The sequence below is a fragment of the Salmo trutta genome, chromosome 7 (assembly GCF_901001165.1).
Source record: "Salmo trutta chromosome 7, fSalTru1.1, whole genome shotgun sequence".
In the NCBI taxonomy this organism is placed as follows: domain Eukaryota; kingdom Metazoa; phylum Chordata; class Actinopteri; order Salmoniformes; family Salmonidae; genus Salmo; species Salmo trutta.
Window position 1 is genome coordinate 50,858,174 of NC_042963.1, and position 27,086 is coordinate 50,885,259.

Here is a 27,086-nt window from a genome sequence, read left to right on the forward strand (position 1 = left end):
GTATATATACAGTGTTGTAACGATGTGCAAATGGTTAAAGTATAAAAGGGAAAATAAATAAGCATAAATATGGGTTTTATTTACAATGGTGTTTGTTCTTCACTGGTTTACCTTTTCTTGTGGCAACAGGTCACAAATCTTGCTGCTGTGATGGCACACTGTGCTATATCACCCAATAGATATGGGAGTTTATTAAAATTGGGTTTGTTTTTGAATTCTTTGTGGATCTGTGTAATCTGAGGGAAATACGTGTCAATTATATGATCATACATTTGGCAGGAGGTTGTGCAGCTCAGTTTCCACCTCATTTTGTGGGCAGTGTTGCACATAGCCTGTCTTCTCTTGAGAGCCAGGTCTGCCTACGGCAGCCTTTCTCAATAGCAAAGCTATGCTCACTGAGTCTGTACATAGTCAAAGCTTTCCTTAAGTTTGGGTCAGTCTCTCTCTCACCCACTCTATCTCTCTCTCTGGCTCTTGTCCCCACTCGGGCCCTCAGCCTCCCCCTCTCTCTCTCTCTGTTACTTGTTGTGAATGTGTTGGTCAATACCACTGTGTGTTCCAGGCCAGAGAGGCTGAGTCAACACTTTTGAATGACCACCCCGGCAGAGAGAGAGAGGGGACAGGGAGAGAGAATGTGGAGAAAGAAAGAGTGTGAAAGATGAACAAAGAGAGAGGAAGAGACAGAAAGACAGTGAATGTGTCTTCAGAAATCTAGCTTTGAGGGTCTAGATGAGGTCAGAGACTGAAATGTTCCTTTACATCTCCCCCTCTATCTCTCTCTCTCCCCCACCTATCTCTCTCGCTCCCCCACCTCCCCCCTCTCGCTCTCTCCGTCACCTCTCTCTATCTCTCTCTCTCCCCCACCTCTCCCCCCTCTCTCTCCCCCCTCTCTCTCCCCCACCTCCCCCCTCTCGCTCTCTCCGTCACCTCTCTCTCTCTATCTCTCTCTCTCCCCCACCTCTATCTCTCTCGCTCCCCCACCTCCCCCCCTCTCGCTCTCTCCGTCACCTCTCTCTCTCTCTCTCTCTCTCCCCCCCTCTCTCTCTCCGTCTCTCTCCCCCTCACCTCCCCCCTCTCTCTCTCTCCCCCACCTCTCTCTCTCCATCACCTCTCTCTCTCTCTCTCTCCCCGTCCTTCTCTCTCTCTCTCCCACTCCCTCTCAGCTATACAGCATCTAATGAACTCATGGAGGTTTTGGTCTAGTTCCCGGTTTGTCCCAGGGAAGCCACCTGATAGTCTCAAAGAAATTACACAGCACCCCTTGTTATTGTTGCCAAGCCTACACTCAGCTCTGTAAAAAATACACACAATTATATTTATCATAGTGATTCATAGTGTTTCAAAACCTTCATGGGGACCATGTCACAACGTCCCAAGAACGTTCAGGGGATATTCAGGTGACCATGTCACAACGTCCCAAGAACGTTCAGGGGATATTCTGGGGACCATGACACAACGTCCCAAGAACGTTCAGGGGATATTCTGGGGACCATGACACAACGTCTCAAGAATGTTCAGGGGATATTCAGGTGACCATGACACAACGTCCCAAGAACGTTCAGGGGATATTCTGGGGACCATGACACAACGTCCCAAGAACGTTCAGGGGACATTCAGGGGACCATGACACAACGTCCCAAGAACGTTCAGGGGACATTCAGGGGACCATGACACAACGTCCCAAGAACGTCTAGACTAGACCAGTTTATTGTACAGTGCCGCTTTATGTTAAAATATGAATGCATTCCATTTAGCATGTTGGCAATATCATAGATGGAGAACTCATGTGAGAGAGCAGAAACCTCCCAGACAAGCCTGACAGACAGACAGTGGTTTCCATTCACATTAGAAGTGAGCAAAGAAATTCATGTTTGAGTTTGAGAGCAAGCCAATAACATTCCAAGTATTTAAGGGAAACGAAACTGTTTTGGAAAGAGAGGATGTTGGGTATGAAATGTGGACTGAAAAAATATCCAGCACAAAGAAGCAGGAACGTACAGTACTAGTATGGAGCTACAGTACTGCATGTTGACAGGACAGAGCTACAGTACTGCATGTTGACAGTATGGAGCTACAGTACTGCATGTTGACAGGACAGAGCTACAGTACTGCATGTTGACAGTATGGAGCTACAGTACTGCATGTTGACAGGACAGAGCTACAGTACTGCATGTTGACCGCATGGAGCTACAATACTGCATGTTGACAGGACAGAGCTACAGTACTGCATGTTGACAGGACAGAGCTACAGTACTGCATGTTGACAGGACAGAGCTACAGTACTGCATGTTGACAGGACAGAGCTACAGTACTGCATGTTGACCGCATGGAGCTACTGTACTGCATGTTGACCGCATGGAGCTACAGTACTGCATGTTGACAGGACAGAGCTACAGTACTGCATGTTGACAGTATGGAACTACAGTACTGCATGTTGACAGGACAGAGCTACAGTACTGCATGTTGACAGTATGGAGCTATAGTACTGTATGTTGACAGTGTGGAACTACAGTACTGTATGTTGACAGGACAGAGCTACAGTACTGTATGTTGGCAGTATGGAACTACAGTACTGTACGTTAACAATATAGAGCTACAGTACTGTATGTTGACAGCTTGGAGCTACAATACCATATGTTGACAGGATAGAGCTGCAATACTGTATGTTAATTAACAGTGTGGAGCTACAGTAATATATGTTGACTAACAGTGTGGAGCTACAGTAATGTATGTTGACAGTGTGGAGCTACAGTAATGTATGTTGACAGTGTGGAGCTACAGTAATGTATGTTGACAGTATGGAGCTACAGTACTGCATGTTGACAGTATGGAGCTACAGTACTGTATGTTGACAGCTTGGAGCTACAATACCATATGTTGACAGGGTGGAGCTACAGTACTGTATGTTAACAATATGGAGCTACAGTACTGCATGTTGACAGTATGGAGCTACAGTAATGTATGTTGACAGTGTGGAGCTACAATACTGTATGTTGACAGTGTGGAGCTACAGTACTGTATGTTGACAGTGTGGAACTACAGTACTGTATGTTGACAGTGGGAGCTACAGTACTGTATGTTGACAGTGTGGAGCTACAGTACTGTATGTTAACAATATGGAGCTACAGTACTGCATGTTGACAGTATGGAGCTACAGTAATGTATGTTGACAGTGTGGAGCTACAATACTGTATGTTGACAGTGTGGAGCTACAGTACTGTATGTTGACAGTGTGGAACTACAGTACTGTATGTTGACAGTGGGAGCTACAGTACTGTATGTTGACAGTGTGGAGCTACAGTAATGTATGTTGACAGTGGGAGCTACAGTACTGTATGTTGACAGTGTGGAACTACAGTACTGTATGTTGACAGTGTGGAGCTACAGTACTGTATGTTGACAGTATGGAGCTACAGTACTGTATGTTGACAGGACAGAGCTACAGTACTGTATGTTGACAGGGTGGAGCTACAGTACTGTATGTTAACAATATGGAGCTACAGTACTGCATGTTGACAGTATGGAGCTACAGTACTGTATGTTGACAGTGTGGAACTACAGTACTGCATGTTGACAGGACAGAGCTACAGTACTGCATGTTGACAGGACAGAGCTACAGTACTGCATGTTGACAGGACAGAGCTACAGTACTGCATGTTGACCGCATGGAGCTACTGTACTGCATGTTGACCGCATGGAGCTACAGTACTGCATGTTGACAGGACAGAGCTACAGTACTGCATGTTGACAGTATGGAACTACAGTACTGCATGTTGACAGGACAGAGCTACAGTACTGCATGTTGACAGTATGGAGCTATAGTACTGTATGTTGACAGTGTGGAACTACAGTACTGTATGTTGACAGGACAGAGCTACAGTACTGTATGTTGGCAGTATGGAACTACAGTACTGTACGTTAACAATATAGAGCTACAGTACTGTATGTTGACAGTGTGGAGCTACAGTACTGTATGTTGACAGTGTGGAGCTACAGTACTGTATGTTGACAGTGGGAGCTACAGTACTGTATGTTGACAGTGTGGAGCTACATTACTGTATGTTGACAGTATGGAGCTACAGTACTGTATGTTGACAGTACGGAACTACAGTACTGTATGTTGACAGTGTGGAGCTACAGTACTGTATGTTGACAGTGTGGAGCTACAGTACTGTATGTTACTGCATAACTTACCAGACAAGACCCAGTCCACTCCACTCTCCTCTTCAAGAATCTATCCTCCTCTTAATCACTGTTCTTCTTCACCCTGAAAAACAGGGAAGATAAAGATTGTCTTAGATATCAGTATTCATATACCACTAGCTATATGACCTCTTCCCCTTTCCATCAAACAGAACACCGCTTTACCAATCTAGTCTCTTCCCAGAGCCGCTGTGAGTCTGGCAAACGAGACTATTACCAACCAAATAACAAATGCACTACCCTCCTGATGATGTTTCACAGTGAAATAGTTTTGCAGCAGTATGCATATTTGTGACACAGTTCTGCAATTCCCCTCTCTATGTCTTGTATATCTGAGGGGGAGGCCCTCTCTATGTCTCATATATCTATAAACCAGTAATCCTCTTTCATGTTGTCTGCTTTGGACCCCATCCCAGTCACACCATAGTTTACAGACCAGGGGCCACTTTCCCAAAAGCATCTAAAGCAGGGAAGGGCAACTCCGGTCCTCAGGGGCCAGAGTGGTGTTACACTTTTCCTCCATCCCGAGCAAACACAGCTGTTTAAACAAATTGTATTGTAAACTGAATATCATGATTAGTAGATTATTGGAGTCAGGTGTGTTAGCTGGGGCAAAAGTGTGACACTAATCAGACCCCTGAGGACTGGAGTTGTCCATCCCTGATCTAAATGCTAAGTTCGTCTTAAGCATTTTCCTGTTAGTCTACACCTGTTGCTTATGAAGCATGTGACAAATAACATTGTATTTGATATTGATTTAGAACCATAACGATGAACTGACTCCTACCATGCCGGGAACAGGATGTTGCTTTTGTCTAGAATACAAAGCGTATATCTTTACACAGTGTAGCACAGCCTAATCTTTCATAAACCATTGATGTTCCTACTGTGAAATGGACTTGAAACAGTCCAACTGTGCAAGGAAGGAGTGAAAACAGCACATATCTGAGGTATGTATGTATGTATGTATGTATGTATGTATGTATGTATGTATGTATGTGTGTGTGTGTGTGTGTGTGTGTGTGTGTGTGTGTGTGTGTGTGTGTGTGTGTGTGTGTGTGTGTGTGTGTGTGTGTGTGTGTGTGTGTGTATGTATGTATATACAGTGCATTCGGAAGGTATTCAGACCTCTTGACTTTTTCCACATTTGGTTACATTACAGCCTTATTCTAAAATGGATAAAAACAAATGTTTTTTCTTTATCAATCTACACACAATACCCCCCAAAAAATTGCAAAAACTTTTTTTCAGAAATGTAGAAAATATAAAAAATATAACTAAATTAAATATCACATTTACATAAGTATCCAGACCTTTTGCTCTGTACTTTGTTGAAGCACCTTTGGAAGTGATTACAGCCTCGAGTCTTCTTGGGTTTGACGCTACAAGCTTGTCACGCCTGTATTTGGGGAGTTTCTCCTATTCTTCTCTGCAGATCCTATCAAGCTCTGTCAGGTTGGATGGGGACTGTCGCTGCACAGCTATTTTCAGGTCTCTCCAGAGATGTTGGATTGGGTTCAAGTCCGGTCTCTGGGTCACTCATAAACATTCAGAGACCTGAAGCCACTCCTGCGTTATCTTGGCTGTGTGCTTAGGGTCGTTGTCCTGTTGGAAGGTGAACTTTCGCCCCACTCTGAGGTCCTGAGGCTCTGGAGCAGGTTTTCATCAAGGATCTCTGTACTTTGCTCCCTTCATCTTTCCCTCGATCCTGACTAGTCTTCCAGTCCCTGCCGCTGAAAAACATCCCCACAACATGATGCTGCCACCACCATGCTTCACCGTAGGGGTGGTGCCAGGTTTCCTCCAGACGTGACGCTTGGCATTCAGGCCAAAGAGTTCAATCTTGGTTTCATCAGACCAGAGAATCTTGTTTCTCATGGTCTGAGAGTCTTTAGGTGGTTTTGGGCAAACTCCAAGAGAGCTGTCATGGACCTTTTACTGAGGAGTGGCTTCCATCTGGCCACTCTACCATAAAGCCCTGATTGGTGGCGTGCTGCAGAGATGGTTGTCCTTCTGGAAGGTTCTCCCATCTCCACAGACGAACTCTGGAGCTCTGTCAGTGTGACCATCGGGTTCGTCCAAGCTCTAGGAAGAGTCTTGGTGGTTCCAAACTTCTTCCATTTAAGAATGATGGAGGCCACTGTGTTCTTGGGGACCTTCAATACTGCAGACATTTTTTGGTACTCTTCCCCAGATCTGTGCCTCAACACAATCCAGTCTCTGAGCTCTATGGATAATTCCTTCGTCCTCATGGCTTGGTTTTTGCTCTGACATGCACAGTCAACTGTGGGACGTTATATAGACTGGTGTGTGCCTTTCCAAATCATGTCCAATCAATTGAATGTACCACAGGTGGACTCCAGTCAAGTTGTAGACTCATCTCAAGGGTGATCAATGGAAACAGGATGCACATACTTATGTAAATATGGTATTTTTGTTTTTTACAATTTCAAAATTTTCTAAAAAACAGTTTTTGCTTTGTCATTATGTATTGTGTGTAGATTGATAGGGAAATGGTTTTATTTAATTACTTTTAGAATAAGGCTGTAACGTAACAAAATGTGGAAAACTCAAGGGGTCTGAATACTTTCTGAATGCACTGATTGTATGTATGTGTAACAGTATAGCTTCTGTCCCTCTCCTCGTCCCAACCTGGGCTCGAACCAGGGACCCTCTGCACACAGACAACAGTCACCCTCGAAGCATCGTTACCCATCGCTCCACAAAAGCCGCGGCCCTTGCAGAGCAAGGGGAACAACTACTTCAAGGTCTCAGAGCGAGTGACGTCACCTGATTGAAACGCTATTAGCGCGCACCACCGCTAACTAACTAGCCATTTCACATCGGTTACATATGCATGTACAAGACGTGTGTGAGTGTGTGTATGTGTGTATGGTGTGTGTGTGTGAGTGTGTGTGTAGTGTGAGTGTGTGTGTGTGTGTATGTGTGTATGGTGTGAGTGTGTGAGTATCTGAGTGTGTGAGTGTGTATGTATGGTGTGAGTTTGTGTGGGTTTCCAGCTGCACATAAGCCTAAGATCACCATGCGCAATGCCAAGCATCACCTGGAGAGGTGTAAAGCTCACCGTGTGTGTGTGTGTGTGTGTGTGTGTGTGTGTGTGTGTGTGTGTGTGTGTGTGTGTGTGTGTGTGTGTGTGTGTGTGTGTGTGTGTGTGTATGGTGTGAATGTGTGTGTGTATGGTGTGAGTGTGTGTATATATGTGTGTATGGTGTGAGTGTTTGTGTATATGTGTGACTGTGTGTGTGTGTATGGTGTGAGTGTGTGTGTGTGTGTATATCTGTGTGTATATGTGTGAGTGTGTGAGTGTGTATATGTGTGGGGCTAGCTACATAACCGAAGGCTTTTCTGAGACTCAAGGGCTTCTCTCCAAATAACTATGTCACGGTAAACACTAAGACACTCACTGGAATCCATATCCAATATGATTGAAGAAGCCAATCCAATTAGTTCCAGCATATTGATATCAGATAGCTGCAGAGACCCCGCGGTTTGTTTCCCCTGGCAACATACACTATATGTATACAAAGGTATGTGGACAACCCTTCAAGTTAGTGGATTCGCTTATTTCAGCCACACCCGTTGCTGACAGGTGTATAAAATCGAGCACACAGCCATGCAATCTCCATGGACAAACATTGGCAGTAGAACGTCCTTACTGAGGAGCTCAGTGACTTTCAACGTGGCACCGTCATAGCATGCCATCTTTCCAACAAGTCAGTTCATCTGTAAGTGCTGTTATTGTGAAGTGGAAACGTCTAGGAGCAACAACAGCTCACCCGCGAAGTGGTGAGCTCACAGAACGAGACCACTGAGGGCTGAAGCGTGCAGCGCGTAAAAATCGTCTGTCCTCAGGTTGCAACACTCACTACTGAGTTCCAAACTGCCTCTGGAAGTAACGTCAGCACAATAACTGTTCGTTTGGACCTTTATGAAATGGGTTTCCAGCCACACATAAGCCTAAGATCACTATACGCAATGCCAAGCGTCACCTGGAGTGGTGTAAAGCTTACCGCCATTGGACTACGGAGCAGTGGAAATGAGTTCACTGGTGTGAGGAATCACAGGTGTCCACATACTTTTGGTCATGTAGTGTAGCTACACACTGTTTTCTACCACAGTTCCATCAGATAAATGGTAATAGGAAAGCAAATATGAAACATTCAGCCTCCTTTAAAAAAGATATAATCTACAGTACCTCCTATTGTAGGAAAGCATATGTATTCAATCCTATGAGATTGTTTTACTTTGTCTGTCTTGGCTGTATGAGATACCTTCACTTAGTACTATGTGTGATAGGTAGGAGCTTATGGATACACCATTTATAAGTCATGATTATGAGTGTCGTGGACTCATCTAACCTTCATTAATAATCCCATAACAACCTCTCAATCCACTGAACCACGGAATCTCAGAGCTTGAAATAAAAATTCAAAATGTCACAATTAACCTTTTTTCTTTGTCATTCTGTCAGGCAGACCAACCGCCCCCACAGACAGACAGACAGACAGACAGGCAGGCAGGCAGGCAGGCAGGCAGGCAGGCAGACAGGCAGACAGGCAGGCAGGCAGGCAGACTGGCAGACAGACAGGCAGACAGACAGGCAGACAGGCAGAGAGGTTGACAGGCGGCTAGCTAGCAGACCTGGGTTCAGTACCAGTATTTGAGCTGTGTTTGATTGAGCTTTAAACTGAACGACAGCCAGACCGGCAGCTTTAGGCTAGACAGACACCACACAACACCCAGCTAACCTCAGGTCTGTCTCTCCACCACCACCGCTGCCACAGTGATTGAGATGGAGCTGAAGGTAAGTGGAACAGAAATAGCAGACAGACAGACAGACAGACAGACAGACAGACAGACAGACAGACAGACAGACAGACAGACAGACAGACAGACAGACAGACAGACAGACAGTGGGAGATAGGAGGAGTGGGTACAAAGGAGGACTAGTGGGCTACAAAATGTTTCATAGGGAGAGGCACAATGCATAGAATACTCCTGTGCCAAAAGCACTCAGTTGGTAAGAGAGTGGTGCTAGCAGCACTTCCAAGGGAGAAACACAATGCCTGGAGTAGTTCAGAGCATAAACCACTCTGTTCCCATTTTAAATCACTCCCCCAAACTGCAACAACATTCTGCCATTATCCTACCAGTATGCAATCACTGTGTGAACTGAATGGTGATAACTAAGACACCACTTTTTTTATTCTACATGGGAAATCTGTGTGCCAAAAGCACCCACTCAAACTCTCTCCCACTTCAGTTCTAACCCTCCTAAACACTGCATTACCATATTCCCACCATCCTGCTTTTACACTACCTGCAGAAGAGACAGAGAGAGAGACAGAGATACAGAGATACACAGAGAGAGAGACAGAAATAGAGAGAAATCGACAGAGACAGAGCGGCAGAGAGAGACGCAGAGAGAGAGATTACTTATTTTGGCACAACGGCCTGCTATACAAATTAATGGATAGTGGTGTTGGGGGAAAAACATATGACATTATAAAATCCATGTACACAAACAACAAGTGTGCGGTTAAAATTGGCAAAAAACACATACATTTCTTTCCACAGGGCCAGTGGGTGAGACAGGGATGCAGGTTAAGCCCCACCCTCTTCAACATATATATCAACAAATTGGCGTGGGCACTAGAACAGTCTGCAGCACGCGGCCTCACCCTAACGGGAAACTGGAGTCAAATATCTACTGGTTGCTGATGGGCACTGATAGTAAATCTCAGTAAGACAAAAATAAGGTAGCCTAGTCAAATAATTAACCATTAATCTCTCGCGGGAATTCCACTAACGGTCCGTATGTAGACAAACGTAGCTGCTGGTCATGTTGGTATCTGTACTGATGGTGCAAAAGCCATGACCGGGAGACATAGTGGAGTGGTAACGCACACACACGCAGTTGCTCCCGATACCACTTGGGTACACTGCAGCATCCACCGAGAGGCTCTTGCTGCCAAGGGAATGCCTGACAGCTTGAAAGACATTATGAACACTACAGTGAAAATGGTTAACTTTGTGAAGGTAAGGCCCCTGAACTCTCGTGTATTTTCTGCCTTATGCAATGATATGGGCGGCGACCATGTAACACTTTTACAACATACAGAAGTGCGGCGGTTATCATGGGGCAAAGTGTTGACAGATTTTTTTTTATTGAGAGACAAGTTTAAAGTTTTCTTTACTGACCATAAGTTTCACTTGTCTGACCGCTTGCATGATGACGAGTTTCTCACACGATTGGCCTATCTGGGTGATGTTTTTTCTCCCCTGAATGATCTGAATCTAGGATTACAGGGACTCTCTGCAACTATATTCAATGTGCGGGACACAACTGAGGTTATGATTAAGAAGTTGGAGCTCTTCTCTGTCTGCATTAACAAGGACAACACACAGGTCTTTCCATCATTGTATGATTTTTTTGTGTGCAAATGAACTCAAGCTTACAGACAATGTCAAATGTGATATAGCGAAGCACCTGTGTGAGCTGGGTGCGCAATTACACAGGTACTTTCCTGAAACGGACGACACAAACAATTGGATTCATTATCCCTTTCATGCCCTGCCTCCAGTCCACTTACTGATATCTGAACAAGAGAGCCTCATCAAAATTGCAGCAAGCGGTTCTGTGAAAATGTAATCAGAAGCCACTATCCGATTTCTGGATTGGGCTGTGCTCAGAGTATCCTGCCTTGGCAAATCACGCTGTTAAGACACTGATGCCCTTTGCAACCACGTACCGATGTGAGAGGGGATTCTCAGCCCTCACTAGCATGAAAACTAGATACAGGCACAGAGTTATTGCAGAGTTATGTGCATCCTTTCAAGCACACCCTTCTCATTAACCTGTGGTGAGTTATTCACAATTTTCGATGAACGAATAAGGATTTATATGTAAGATAGTTAAATAAAGAGCAAAATTATTGATTATTATTATATTATTATTATTTGTGCCCTGGTCCTATAAGAGCTCTTTGTCACTTCCCTTGAGCCGGATTGTGACAAAAACTCACACTCATTCTTATGTTTAATAACCCTGGTGCTATAGCGGGTATGCAGCTGGAGGTTAAATATTTGAAGGGGTACGGGACTATAAAATGTTTGGGAACCACTGCCCTAGAGCACACAAAAAACTATACATTCTTAGGCCTAAACATCAGCAGCACAGGTAACTTCCACAAAGCTGGTAATGATACTGTGTTAGAGAGAGAGGAGGCTGGTAATGATACTGTGTTAGAGAGAGAGAGAGGAGGCTGGTAATGATACTGTGTTAGAGAGAGAGAGAGGAGGCTGGTAATGATACTGTGTTAGAGAGAGAGAGAGGAGGCTGGTAATGATACTGTGTTAGAGAGAGAGAGAGGAGGCTGGTAATGATACTGTGTTAGAGAGAGAGAGAGAGAGGAGGCTGGTAATGATACTGTGTTAGAGAGAGAGAGAGAGAGGAGGCTGGTAATGATACTGTGTTAGAGAGAGAGAGAGAGAGGAGGCTGGTAATGATACTGTGTTAGAGAGAGAGAGAGGAGGCTGGTAATGATACTGTGTTAGAGAGAGAGAGAGGAGGCTGGTAATGATACTGTGTTAGAGAGAGAGAGAGGAGGCTGGTAATGATACTGTGTTAGAGAGAGAGAGAGGAGGCTGGTAATGATACTGTGTTAGAGAGAGAGAGGAGGCTGGTAATGATACTGTGTTAGAGAGAGAGAGAGGAGGCTGGTAATGATACTGTGTTAGAGAGAGAGAGAGGAGGCTGGTAATGATACTGTGTTAGAGAGAGAGAGAGGAGGCTGGTAATGATACTGTGTCAGAGAGAGAGAGAGAGAGAAGGTTGGTAATGATACTGTGTTTGAGAGAGAGAGAGGTATCTGCTTCTTCACACTCTGATATCTCTTCTCTCTCATTAGAAACCCTGGAGTCTCAGTGCTGCAGACAAGCTCTGAGAAGATTCTAGTGGAAACCAATATATATATTGTGTTATTAAGCTACTGCATATTAAACAACGGTTGTTGATTAGTATGGCTGCATGTTGCAGCAATAGGACCTAGGCCTAGTGTTTGTTGCGAGAGAGGAAAGGATTTTTATAGCAAACCCTGATCCCCCGCATGGACAGAAAGGGAACTGCTCTTTTTCAGGGACTCACAAAGCTCATTTGAATTTCCTGATCCAGTAGGAAAATGTTCTGCGACAAAAGAGTGATCAAGTTAAGATTTTAATCTGCATCAAACAACAACAGAGAGGAGATGAGAGCTTCTTTCTGCAGCACTGCAGCCTGCCTGTGGCTGCAGGGTTTCTAACGAGAGAGAGGTAATATCAGAGCGTGAAGAAGCAGATACATCTCTCTCTCTCTCTAACACAGTAGCATTACCAGCCTCCTCTCTCTCTCTCCTAACAGTATCATTACCAGCCTCCTCTCTCTCTCTAACACAGTATCATTACCAGCCTCCTCTCTCTCTCTCTATCACAGTATCATTACCAGCCTCCTCTCTCTCTCTAACACAGTAGCATTACCAGCCTCCTCTCTCTCTCTCTCTCTCTAACACAGTATCATTACCAGCCTCCTCTCTCTCGCTCTCCTAACAGTATCATTACCAGCCTGCTCTCTCTCTCTCTGACACAGTATCATTACCAGCCTCCTCTCTCTCTCTCTAACACAGTAGCATTACCAGCCTCCTCTCTCTCTCTAACACAGTATCATTACCAGCCTCCTCTCTCTCTCTCTCTCTAACACAATATCATTACCAGCCTCCTCTCTCTCTCTCTAACACAGTATCATTACCAGCCTCCTCTCTCTCTCTCTCTAACACAGTATCATAAGGAGACTCCTCTCTCTTCTAACAGTATCATTACCAGCCAAAGAGGACGAGAAATAATTGTATCCATCACACTTTCATTCATGAATTTACATTAAGGGAACGTGACTCCATAACTCAGAGCTACGAGTGTTTCTCTCCCACACAACCCTCCATCATCATAATAATAATAATGAGTTGATATTCAGCAACAACAAAAAAACGTTGACATTTTGATATGCTGCTGGTGGAAATCCAGGGTATTCAGAATCCTAATGACACCGTGAAAAACGCCTTCAGAGAAGAAAACATTATGCCAAGCACGGACTACTAACTCAAAGCATACAGAATGTACTCAAGCAATCTGTAAACAGGCTACGTTTTCAATAGATAACATTACAGTTCTATGGCCCCAAAGGCCCCAAGAACCCGCTGAGGTGTAAGTCGCTCTGGATAAGAGCGTCTGCTAAATGACTTAAATGTAAATGTTACATTACATTGACTCATCACATACACTGCTGCTACTGTTTATCTATCCTGTTGCTTAGTCACTTTATTTCTAAATATATTTACATATCTACCTCAATTACCTCGTACCCCTGCACATCGACTAGGTACTACTACTTTTATTATTATGTATTATTACTTTTCTATTATTTCTCTATTTTCTTTCTCTCTGCGTTGTTGGGAAGGGCCCCGTAAGTAAGCATTTCACTGTTCGTATAAACCTGTTGTTTTACGAAGCATGTGAAAAATAACATTAGATTTGACATTACCTGTCTCTCTGCTGCGGTCTGCAAGAACAAATCTTCCCAGAGTGTGTGTGTGTGTCCGGTGTGTGTGTGTGTGTCCAGTGTGTGTGTCCTGTGTGTGTGAAAGCGCAAAGTTCCCAGTGGCTGTGTATACCGCGTTGTGTTTGTCTGGTGGAACTAACACTGCTAGAGTAACAGTGAGAGCGAGGGGGCATGTTTCACAGACACACCCACCTCCGCCTCGCCTCCTCCTCCTCAAACCTGTCCCCCTCCCTCCCTGACCCTCCTCCCTCCCTACCTCCCTCCCTCCTACTCTCACAGTGGGATTAAAACAACCCTTTGTCTCTCTACAATAGGGGTTAAACATTTCCTGGTATCAAATGAATGCTGCTAGAATAAAATGAGTGGCAGGGTTTTTTCAGCCAGTTCCTTTATCCTTTCAATTCTGGCAAAACATTTTTGGGATGGAACATCACACATGCCTGTCAGATAATTTGAAGACAAGAAGACAATATTCATGAATTTACCATGCAAAGCAAATGCCTCCCGAGTGGTGCAGCTGTCTAAGGCACTGCATCGCAGTGCTTGAGGCGTCACTACAGAACCAGGTTCGATCCCAGGCTGTGTCACAACCGGCCGTGACCGGGAGTCCCATGGGTCGGCGCACAATTGGCCCAGCGTTGTCTGGGTTAGGGGAGGGTTTGGCCGGGGGGGTTTACTTGGCTCATCGCATTCTAGCGACTCCTTGTGGTGGGCTGGGCGCCTGCAAGCTGACTTCGGTTGTCAGTTGAACGGTGTTTCCTCCGACACACTGGTGTGGCTGGCTTCCTGGTTAAGCGGGCGGGTATTAAGAAGAGCGGTTTGGCGGGTCATGTTACGGAGGACGCATGACTCGACCTTCACCTCTCCTGAGCCCGTTGGGGAGTTGCAGCAATGAGACAAGATCATAATTGGATATCACGAAATTGGGGAGAAAAAAAAGTGGTTAAAAAAATCTAATAAATGTTGGATGCACTGACAGTCAGTCAGTGCATATTTCTGTCACCAACCAACAGGAAACAGCTTCCTCAAATCCCCTCCTGTTGTTCTAGCTAACTGTAAAAGTACTTGCTATAGCTATACAGTACTTCAACAAGATAAAAGAAAATAGCCAGAGGCAAAAACAAACAACTTCCTTCCGTTCTAATCCAATCATCCAACCTGAAGACAGCCTACAGAGGAAGTAAAGTGGTCACCTACACTCAACAGATGGCCCATCCTATGACATCTAATCTACTTGATTTAGCCAACAGGAAGTTTATTGCCCACTCCTCTCACAGTGGTATTATTGCAGCCATTTATAAGAATAGGTTTGAAAAAGCCTTTTGAAGTTCGTTAGCTATGGTTGCAGCAGGCAACAATGGCAGGGAGCTCTCCCTTTGAAAGAGTCACTATTCTGTGTCCTCCCCAACCCAGAATAATACTCCTCCCTTCACAAAAGCAGTGAAAATGCAACATAATCTGTCTCAAAGCTCACTGTCCGAGGGGTCTGAACTGAACTGAACAAATGGCGCCTACAACTTAGTTTTTCACCATCACTCTCACAACTCAACATCTCTCTCTCAAGTGATTACTCTCTCTATGTGTGTTTCTCTCTCTCAAGTGATTACTCTCTCTCTGTCTCTCTCTCTCTCTCTGTCTCTATATGTGTGTGTCTCTCTCTCTCTCTCTGTCTCTCTCTCTCTCTGTCTCTATATGTGTGTCTCTCTCTCTCTCTGTTCCTTTCTCTCTCCATTGTTGTTCCTAGCTTCTATGTTGGGTTAGGAGACAGCTATATTGGCTGGATAGTGGAAAGTGGATAGCCATAGGAATCCACTTCTCTATGGAGGGAACATTGCCAATGGCTTCATTACCTGATCACTGTTGCATGTCATTGCTAGCAGCATATCAGTTCTACCATATTCCCATATAACCATTAGCCTTCCGGTTTTCCCTGCTTCACTGCACTGGAATGTATCTGTACCCCATTATAAACTGGGTGGTTCGAGCCCTGAACGCTGATTGGCTGACAGCCATGGTATATCAGATCGTATACCACGGGTATGACAAAACTTTTATTTTTACTGCTCTAATTACGTTGGTAACCAGTTTATAATAGCAATAAGGCACCTCGGAGGTTTGGGATATGTGGCCAATACACCACGGCTAAGGGCTGTATCCAGGCACTCCGAGTTGCGTAATGCATAAGAACAGTCCTTAGCCGTGGTATATCGACCATATACCACACCCCCTCGAGCCTTATTGCTTAATTCTATCGTTTGATAATCGTACCCTGATGCTGCGGTAGGATTGCCTACAGGTTTTCACTGCTTCCCTGGTCATCAAGAAGAGATACAAAAGCAATGCACTGCACTGGAATGTAAAGCTATATACAGTATACCACTATGATTTATACCATATCTATAGCTTATTTTATTATCTATACCATATGATCTCTTCCATATTTTACATCACATTTCAATAGATTCATACTGCACTAGGATTGCCTGTAGGTTTCCATCGCTTCACTGATTATCAGGAGATCTGAAACCAATGCTTTGTATTGAAATGAAATAGCTTTATAACACGTTCCTAACACAGCATATAACACACCATACATTTCCCTGTATATATTTTCCCAGAATCTCGCCTTCTCTGCATGGCATCTCATTAGCGTAGAATATTTTATAAATAAAAGCATTATTCATTCATTCCTGTGTCCAGAGACTCCTGACAACTTTCAGAAAGATGATTGATAGTTATGAGGTTTGGATTGTGCTATGAAATGAATGAAAAGGCCATACTTCATTGAGTATATGCCTGGTGATTGAGCAGGTCTAATAGGCATTACGTCTGCACACTGACTCTGTTGAGCACAGACTCTGGGAGGACCCTGAAGGCCCATTGGCTCCCTGAGACTCACACTGTGTTGCTGTGGGCACCCTCCCTGGGCTTTGTCACAGAAGCAATGGAAGGACAATATTTCAATGGCAACTGGTGCATATTTCAATGGCAACTTTTTAACAGAACGAAGTTCAGGCATGCGATCGGGCGAGCTGGAGTCGTTTTAACAGGAATGATGTGTGTGGGGTGTATGTGTGGGGTGTGTGGGGGGGGTGTTTGCGCGCGTGCATGCCTGCGTTGGAGAGAGGTTTCCTATGGGGTTCTCTCTATTCAGAGTAGAGAATACGAGGCTTGGTTCTCTCAAGGGGATTGGAGCAGGGTGGGGGGGGGCACTTGTTGAAATGCTTCAGTGTTGTCAATCGAAGACAGAAACAACACGGGATTTAGGGATTCTTAACTCTCTTTTTAGATGGATTGTTGCTTCTTAAAACAGATTTTCTATGGTTGTTGCGGTGTTTATTTACGTTGTACAAACAAACAGCGAAGTAAAATAACCACATAATGTAATCGTTTTAGAAACTTTTCCTCATAGAGCACCTGTGTTGTTAGTTAGATGTTTGCCATTTATATTGTATTAAGTAGTATTAAATTAACACCACATTAACGTGATAAAACGTACATTACTGTGTATCCCAGGGTGTAATCATACCCTTTGTTGTCTTATAAAGCTAACCCTTGTTAACTTTATTTAAACTCTCCACGTTCAATGATTATGGTGATGTCTAATTTCAACGATTTATGAATCTACTGTCAACAATAATCCCTCCAATGACAATAATTACCTTAATTTGGGAAGGTTATCTGGTGAACAGTAATTGTCTGTACGTCGGCAGGAATGTCAGCTTTAGAATTACACACAGTTACACATAATTGATGACTTAGGGCTGTGGTTCAGCATCGGAACAATGGGCTAGACAATGAGGTAGAGTTCTTAAGGGAATTTACATGAATTACAGAAAGAGGCCTGTCGAGATGGCATCGACTGCTCTAAGGGCTGTTTAAATCTGAACAAGTCTTCTGTCCCTGCCTCCACACACACAAACACATGCAAAGGTGTGTGCAATAGCATGCAGACGTACACACACACAGAGATGCTGGCGAGCACAAACACACACACACAGCGATAGAATAGGTCTGATTGGTTTCCATGGTACTATGAGGTTCACTGTCAGAGATGGAGTGTTAACATGTCGCGGACAAGAGTGAGAGAGAGATGGAGAGCACAGACTCTAGGAGGTGGAGAGAGACAGAGGGGGAATAGAGAGAGATAAAGAAAGAGAGGGGGAGAGAGAGAGGGAGAGAGAGAGGGTGCAGGCAGTAAAACATGAAGAACACGCAGTTCCTTTTGAATAGGAAAGGTTTACCCCCCACAGCCAGCAGACTAACCACTGAGGTTAAGGGCCTGTATTGTTCTGTATCGTATTTCTCTCTTTTACTCAAATAGACTGGTTAACAAGAACTCTGACAAGGACTGGATTCCTTCTAACCAGAAGGCAAATTTGCAAACCAGTTGCTGTGTTTGTTAAGTTTTTATGTAGCGTTTAGATGAAGGCAAATTTTCTTTACTGTGAATGTATCTGTACTCTGGCAACCATCTCAAATGAGATGATATGATATTATTAGTAGCTCATACTAACGTAGATCTGTAGCACGAGAGCTATCACTGCCAACTCAATCAGAATAGAGATCCCTGTCTTGGTTAACTAACAGGACAACATTATTGTCTTTCCAAAGTGCCAGCCCTTTATAAGCTTCTCAGTAGGACCTCCACCACAGGGACTGGGTCACTTGCCAACATTATGGGCAGCCAGTATGTGGCAATATGGCTGACATTCATATGGTAATGGATGAGATGAGAATGACCCTGGAAGCTACACTATCAACATTTTTAGTCAGATTGAATGAGACCATTATACAACTGTAGGAGAAACAATCAAAGACTAGCCTGCCTGGGGTGACAATGACCACAGGAGCTGGCAAACAGATCTGAGACCAGGCTACTAAAATAATGGTTCCCATAGAAGTAAACAACGCACAGAAAATGTGGATATTCTAGTTGATGTTTTGTCTTGTACAGTACAATATCTTTGTCCTCAGATCTTGAGAGACCACAGCTGAAGAGACACAGGGGATATAAAAGTGTTCCAAGTGATTTCTGCAGTACCATGAAGACCAGAGGAGAGAGGGAACACACACACACTTCTGCCGTAGCACACAGTGCAGAGGGGAAAGAGCCTGCTGTGCTGTGTGAGGCCCCTGTCCTACATGCTGCCATAAGAAGATCAGCACTGGTCTAGTGAGCACAGCTGTGTGTGTGTGTGTGTGTGTGTGTGTGTGTGTGTGTGTGTGTGTGTGTGTGTGTGTGTGTGTGTGTGTGTACAGTAGGTCTACAGAGTAGCTTTCCACAAGAGTCCAATGTTCCTTTACTGGGAAGTGTGTGATAGATGCTACCTAGCGAGCATCACCCAGCCTGTTGATTAACCATCATCAGAGACAAACACTGGTCTACAACCGTATATACTAGAGTGGATACTGGCACGAACACCACACACACACACACACACACACACACACACACACACACACACACACACACACACACACACACACAAGCCTCAGTAGAAGCCCTTTAGCACTCACACACTACACATCTCTTCATTCACATTAGAGTGGCTGGCTAATTGGCTTGGCTGTACAAACTGGGAGGCTGTGTAAACTGGGAGGCTGTATAAACTGGGAGGCTGTGTAAACTGGGAGGCTGTATAAACTGGGAGGCTGTACAAACTGGGAGGCTGTATAAACTGGGAGGCTGTGTAAACTGGGAGGCTGTATAAACTGGGAGGCTGTACAAACTGGGAGGCTGTATAAACTGGGAGGCTGTACAAACTGGGAGGCTGTGTAAACTGGGAGGCTGTATAAACTGGGAGGCTGTACAAACTGGGAGGCTGTGTAAACTGGGAGGCTGTACAAACTGGGAGGCTGTGTAAACTGGGAGGCTGTGTAAACTGGGAGGCTGTATAAACTGGGAGGCTGTACAAACTGGGAGGCTGTGTAAACTGGGAGGCTGTACAAACTGGGAGGCTGTGTAAACTGGGAGGCTGTGTAAACTGGGAGGCTGTATAAACTGGGAGGCTGTACAAACTGGGAGGCTGTATAAACTGGGAGGCTGTGTAAACTGGGAGGCTGTATAAACTGGGAGGCTGTACAAACTGGGAGGCTGTATAAACTGGGAGGCTGTACAAACTGGGAGGCTGTGTAAACTGGGAGGCTGTATAAACTGGGAGGCTGTACAAACTGGGAGGCTGTGTAAACTGGGAGGCTGTACAAACTGGGAGGCTGTGTAAACTGGGAGGCTGTGTAAACTGGGAGGCTGTATAAACTGGGAGGCTGTACAAACTGGGAGGCTGTACAAACTGGGAGGCTGTACAAACTGGGAGGCTGTGTAAACTGGGAGGCTGTACAAACTGGGAGGCTGTGTAAACTGGGAGGCTGTGTAAACTGGGAGGCTGTACAAACTGGGAGGCTGTACAAACTGGGAGGCTGTGTAAACTGGGAGGCTGTGTAAACTGGGAGGCTGTATAAACTGGGAGGCTGTACAAACTGGGAGGCTGTGTAAACTGGGAGGCTGTGTAAACTGGGAGGCTGTACAAACTGGGAGGCTGTGTAAACTGGGAGGCTGTGTAAACTGGGAGGCTGTATAAACTGGGAGGCTGTACAAACTGGGAGGCTGTGTAAACTGGGAGGCTGTGTAAACTGGGAGGCTGTACAAACTGGGAGGCTGTACAAACTGGGAGGCTGTGTATGGGAGGCTGTGTAAACTGGGAGGCTGTATAAACTGGGAGGCTGTACAAACTGGGAGGCTGTACAAACTGGGAGGCTGTACAAACTGGGAGGCTGTGTAAACTGGGAGGCTGTACAAACTGGGAGGCTGTGTAAACTGGGAGGCTGTGTAAACTGGGAGGCTGTACAAACTGGGAGGCTGTACAAACTGGGAGGCTGTGTAAACTGGGAGGCTGTGTAAACTGGGAGGCTGTATAAACTGGGAGGCTGTACAAACTGGGAGGCTGTGTAAACTGGGAGGCTGTGTAAACTGGGAGGCTGTACAAACTGGGAGGCTGTGTAAACTGGGAGGCTGTGTAAACTGGGAGGCTGTATAAACTGGGAGGCTGTACAAACTGGGAGGCTGTGTAAACTGGGAGGCTGTGTAAACTGGGAGGCTGTACAAACTGGGAGGCTGTACAAACTGGGAGGCTGTGTAAACTGGGAGGCTGTGTAAACTGGGAGGCTGTGTAAACTGGGAGGCTGTATAAACTGGGAGGCTGTGTAAACTGGGAGGCTGTATAAACTGGGAGGCTGTATAAACTGGGAGGCTGTGTAAACTGGGAGGCTGTATAAACTGGGAGGCTGTATAAACTGGGAGGCTGTGTAAACTGGGAGGCTGTACAAACTGGGAGGCTGTATAAACTGGGAGGCTGTGTAAACTGGGAGGCTGTATAAACTGGGAGGCTGTATAAACTGGGAGGCTGTGTAAACTGGGAGGCTGTACAAACTGGGAGGCTGTACAAACTGGGAGGCTGTGTAAACTGGGAGGCTGTGTAAACTGGGAGGCTGTATAAACTGGGAGGCTGTGTAAACTGGGAGGCTGTATAAACTGGGAGGCTGTATAAACTGGGAGGCTGTGTAAACTGGGAGGCTGTATAAACTGGGAGGCTGTATAAACTGGGAGGCTGTGTAAACTGGGAGGCTGTACAAACTGGGAGGCTGTATAAACTGGGAGGCTGTGTAAACTGGGAGGCTGTGTAAACTGGGAGGCTGTGTAAACTGGGAGGCTGTACAAACTGGGAGGCTGTACAAACTGGGAGGCTGTACAAACTGGGAGGCTGTGTAAACTGGGAGGCTGTATAAACTGGAAGGCTGTACAAACTGGGAGGCTGTATAAACTGGGAGGCTGTGTAAACTGGGAGGCTGTGTAAACTGGGAGGCTGTATAAACTGGGAGGCTGTGTAAACTGGGAGGCTGTGTAAACTGGGAGGCTGTGTAAACTGGGAGGCTGTATAAACTGGGAGGCTGTATAAACTGGGAGGCTGTACAAACTGGGAGGCTGTACAAACTGGGAGGCTGTACAAACTGGGAGGCTGTGTAAACTGGGAGGCTGTGTAAACTGGGAGGCTGTATAAACTGGGAGGCTGTATAAACTGGGAGGCTGTGTAAACTGGGAGGCTGTGTAAACTGGGAGGCTGTATAAACTGGGAGGCTGTATAAACTGGGAGGCTGTATAAACTGGGAGGCTGTACAAACTGGGAGGCTGTACAAATTGGGAGGCTGTATAAACTGGGAGGCTGTGTAAACTGGGAGGCTGTGTAAACTGGGAGGCTGTATAAACTGGGAGGCTGTATAAACTGGGAGGCTGTGTAAACTGGGAGGCTGTGTAAACTGGGAGGCTGTATAAACTGGGAGGCTGTATAAACTGGGAGGCTGTATAAACTGGGAGGCTGTATAAACTGGGAGGCTGTATAAACTACAACATGAGCTGCACCAGCTGAAGGTGACCAAGGTTGCATGGTGGATCTTTATCATGAAGCACGAGGCCATGTTGAAGAGTGTGTTGTTACAGCAGGAAGGAAATGACTGGTCACACTGAGATGCCAGCTCTGACACTACCTGTCTCCTCTCCATACCACCCCCCCGAAATGTTAAAGAACCCACACACACACACACACACACATACACACACACACACACACACGCACACGTGTGCACGCACACACACACACACACAAAAGCACACGTATACTCAAAATCATTGTGTGTGTATGCAAGGTGATGCACTAAAACTCCTGTAGAAATGGCATGCATTCAGTGAAAGGACAATACCTGTGTAACCTTGGGAACTAAGTACGACTATTCAGGCTGCGTACCTGGAATCCTAATGGAGTTTTGATCTACTTGGAAACTGAACCTTTCTGACCCCCAAACTGGTAGAGGATACTAATCAGCACAGCAGCCAGTGAACCTTTAAAGAGTCAGAGAATAACTGATCATCTTTGGTCCTTGAAAAGGGCTTTTTAAAACCTTGTTTATTCTAATTAAAAGTACTCTACCACACACACACACCGTACAGAATGCACACGCTTCAGATGCTAAAAGAAAGCAGATGGTCAACAACTGCCAAGAGAAAAATTATAAGAAAGAGTCTAACCATCAGTATTGCAGCAAATGAACAATATCTACCGTGTGCCTTCGGAAAGTATTGAGACCCCTTGACTTTTTCCACATTTTGTTACATTACAGCCGTATTCTAAAATGTATTAAATTGTATTTTCCCTCATAAATATTCACACAATACCCCATAACGACAAAGCAAAAACAGGTTTTTATAAATGTTTGCACCTTTACTACAAATAAAAAACGAAAATATCACATTTACATAAGTATTCAGACCCTTTACTCAGTAACTTTGTTGAAGCACATTTGGTAGCGATTACAGCCTTGAGTCTTCTTGGGTTTGACGCTACAAGCTTGGCACACCTGTATTTGGGGAGTTTCTCCTATTCTTCTCCGCAGATCCTCTCAAGCTCTGTCAGGTTGGATGGGGAGCGTTGCTGCACAGCTATTTTCAGGTCTCTCCAGAGATGTTGGATCTGGTTCAAGTCCGGGCTCTTGCTGGGCCACTCAAAGACATTCAGAGACCAAAGCCACTCCTGCAGGTTTTCATCAAGGATCTCTCTGAACTTTGCTCCGTTCCGACCCTGACTAGTATCCCCGTCCCTGCCGCTGAAAAAGATCCCCACAACATGATGCTGCCACCACCATGCTTCACCTTTAAAATCAAATCAAATCAAATGTTATTAATCACATGCGCCAACAGGTAGACCTTACAGTGAAATGCTTACTTACGAGCCCCTAACCAACAGTGCAGTTTCCAAAAAATACAGATAAGAATAAGAGATAAAAGTAACAAGTAATTAAAGAGCAGCAGCGAAATAACAATAGCAACACAATATACAGGGGGGTACCGATACAGAGTCAGTGTGCGGGGTCACCGGTTATTTGAGGTAGTATGTACATGTAGGTTGAGTTATTAAAGTGACCATGCATAGATGATAACAGAGAGTAGCAGTGGTGTAAAGAGGGGGTGAGAGGGGCACTGCAAATAGTCTGGGTAGCCATTTGACTAGATGTTCAGGAGTCTTATGGCTTGGGGGTAGAAGCTGTTTAGAAGCCTCTTGGACCTAGACTTGGCGCTCCGGTACCGCTTGCAGTGCGGTAGAAAAGAGAACAGGCTGTGACTAGGGTGGCTGGAGTCAGTGACAATTTTTAGGGCCTTCCTCTGACACCTCCTGGTATAGAGGTCCTGATGTACTGGGCCGTTCGCACTACCCTCTGTAGTGCCTTGCGGTCGGAGGCCGAGCAGTTGCCATACTAGGCAGTGATGCAACCAGTCAGGATGCTCTCGATCGTGCAGCTGTAGAACCTTCTGAGGTTCTGAGGACCCATGCAAACTCTTTTCAGTCTCCTGAGGGGGAATAGGTTTTGTCGTGCCCTCTTCACGACTGTCTTGGTGTGCTTGGACCATGTTAGTTTGTTGGTGATGTGGACGCCAAGGAACTTGAAGCTCTCAACCTGTAACACTGCAGCCACGTCGATGAGAATGGGGGCGTGCTTGGTCCTCTTTTTCCTGTAGTCCACAATTATCTCCTTTGTTTTAATCACGTTGAGGGAGAGGTTGTTGTCCTAGCACCACACGGCCAGGTCACTGACCTCCTCCCTATAGGCTGTCTCATCGTTGTCAGTGATCAGCCCTACAACTGTTGTGTCATCGGCAAATTTAATGATGGTATTGGAGTCATGCCTGGCCGTGCAGTCATAAGTAAAAAGGGAGTACAGGAGGTGACTGAGCACGCACCACTGAGGGGCCCCTGTGTTGAGGATCAGTGAGGCGGATGTGTTGTTACCTACCCTTACCACCTGGGGGCGGCCCGTCAGGAAGTCCAGGATCCAGTTGCAGAGGGAGGTGTTTAGTCCCAGGGACCTTAGCGTATTGATGAGCTTTGAGGGCAATATGGTGTTGAACGCTGAGCTGTAGTCAATGAATAGCATTCTCACATAGGTGTTCCTTTTGCCCAGGTGGGAAAGGGCAGTGTGGTGTGCAATGGAGATTGTGGATCTGTTGGGGCGGTATGGAAATTGGAGTGGGTCTAGGGTTTCTGGGATGATGGTGTTGATGTGAGCCATGACCAGCCTTTCAATGCACTTAATGGCTACTGACATGAGTGCTACGGGTCGGAAGTCGTTTAGGCAGGTTACCTTAGTGTTCTTGGGCACAGTGACTATGGTGCTCTGCTTAAAACATGTTGGTATTACAGACTCGGACAGGGAGAGATTGAAAATGTCAGTGAAGACACTTGCCAGTTGGTCAGCGCATTTTCGCAGTACACGCCCTGGTAATCCGTCTGGCCCTGCGGCCTTGTGAACGTTGACCTGTTTAAAGGTCTTACTCACATCGGCTGCGGAGAGCGTGATCACACAGTCTTCCGGAACAGCTGGTGCTCTCATGCATGTTTCAGTGTTATTTGCCTCGAACCAAGCATAGAAGTAGTTTAGCTCATCTGGCAGGCTCGTGTCACTGGGCAGCTCTCGGCTGTGCTTCCCTTTCCCTGTGCTTCCCTGTGCTTCCCTTTGTAGTCTGGCACTGGATGGTGCCAGGTTTCCTCCAGACATGACGCTTAGCATTCAAGCCAAAGAGTTAAATCTTGGTTTCACCAGACCAGAGAATCTTGTTTCTCATGGTCTGAGAGTCTTAAGATGCCTTTAGGTAAACTCCAAGTGGGCTGTCATGTGCATTTTACTGAGGAGTGGCTTCCGTCTGGCCAATCTACCATACAGGCCTGATTGGTGGAGTGCTGCAGAGATGGTTGTCCTTCTGGTAGTTTCTCCCATCTCCACAGACAAACTCTAGACCATCAGGTTCTTGATCACCTCCCTGATCAAGGCCCTTCTCCCCTGATTTCTCAGTTTGGCCGGCGGCCAGCTCTAAGAAGAGTTTTGGTGGTGCCAAACTTCTTCCATTGAAGAATGATGGATGCCACTGTGTTCTTGGGGACCTTCAATGCTGCAAAAATGTTTTGGTAACTTCCCCACATCTGTGCCTCAACACAATCCTGTCTCGGAGCTCTACGGACAATTCCTCCTACCTCATGGCTTGGTTTTTGCTCTGACATGCACCGTCAATTGTGGGACCTTATATAGACAGGTGTGTATCTTCCAAATCATGCCCAATCAATTGAATATTACCATAGGTGGACTCCAATCAAGTTATAGAAACATATCAAGGATGATCAATGGAAACAGGATGCACCTGATCTCAATTTCGAGTCTCATAGCAAAGGGTATTTCAGTTTTTTCCAAAAACCTGTTTTCGCTTTGTCATTATGGGCTATTGTGTAGATTGCTGAGGATTTTTTTTTTTTTAAAACATGTTTTAATCCATTTTAGAATAAGACTGTAATGTAACAAAATGTGGGTAAAGTCAACGGGTCTGAATACTTTCCAAAGGTCAAAGGGCACATGGGCTCCTACACAGACCAAAAAGAAGGTGGTCAGATATAACGAATACAGAGAAAGAGAAACAGACAGATCTGAGTAGGAGGGGTGAGAAAAGATTTGCAGATATGGTGAGAGATTGACTGAGCAAATTAGTGGGAGAGATTGCCAAGGAGGGTGAGGGAGAGAGAGAGGTGCGAGAGTAAGCAGGGAGGGTGAGGGAGAGATGAGAAAGAAGGATGGTGGGGGGTCAAGAAGGGTCAAGAAAGACTGAGGGGGTAGGCAGAGAGAGGGCAATTGAAAGGGAGATAAGGTAAAACTGAGATAGAGATTGAGGAAGCTGAACGAGGGAGGGATGGAGGGGAATCTGGCGTGTGTTGTGAACAGTGAGCCTGGGGAGATGAGCGAGAGGAGAGGTGTGTGAAGGGAAAGCTGGCTGGCCTGCTCTGCTATGCTCTCAGCCTGTCTCTGTCTTTGGACCAGTGGAGGGAGACCAGACCAGGCAGGCCGAGACCAGACCAGCCCCAGGCCAGGCAGACTGACTGGGGGCAATGCCAACTCCAGCCCCCCCCCCCCCCCCCTGTTCACTTTCCTCTATCCTGTATCCACTCCCCATGCTCCCTGACGCAAAGAAAGAACAGACACACCAGACCAGGCAGAAACTGCCTACCAGCCGTCCAGTCCCTTCTCTCTCCTCTCTCCCTTGTCCTCTCCTCTCACCAGGCCGTACTCCATGCCCCCTGATCCAGGTGACAGCACAGGAACAAAGAGGTGATATAATCCAATGGCCCCCACTGGCCTGGTGCCTGCTCCAAGAGAACAGACAGTAAAGCACACACTAAGGTTAATA

The 27,086-nt window shown here is 45.7% G+C and overlaps 1 protein-coding gene across 12 annotated transcripts in view; it reads right to left on the reverse strand.

Annotated features, from left to right (window-relative positions):
* The window catches only part of LOC115197614 (neuronal cell adhesion molecule), a 153,428-nt gene that overhangs the window by 82,857 nt on the left and 43,485 nt on the right, over positions 1–27,086 (reverse strand). For 11 of the 12 annotated variants that reach the window (XM_029759308.1, XM_029759312.1, XM_029759305.1 and 8 more), the window contains exon 2: positions 4,195–4,267. The gene's annotated coding sequence lies outside the window, so the exon portion shown is untranslated. Of the gene's footprint in view, positions 1–4,194; positions 4,268–13,795; positions 13,996–27,086 lie in introns of those variants that run through there. The other variant, XM_029759301.1, reaches the window with a different exon arrangement.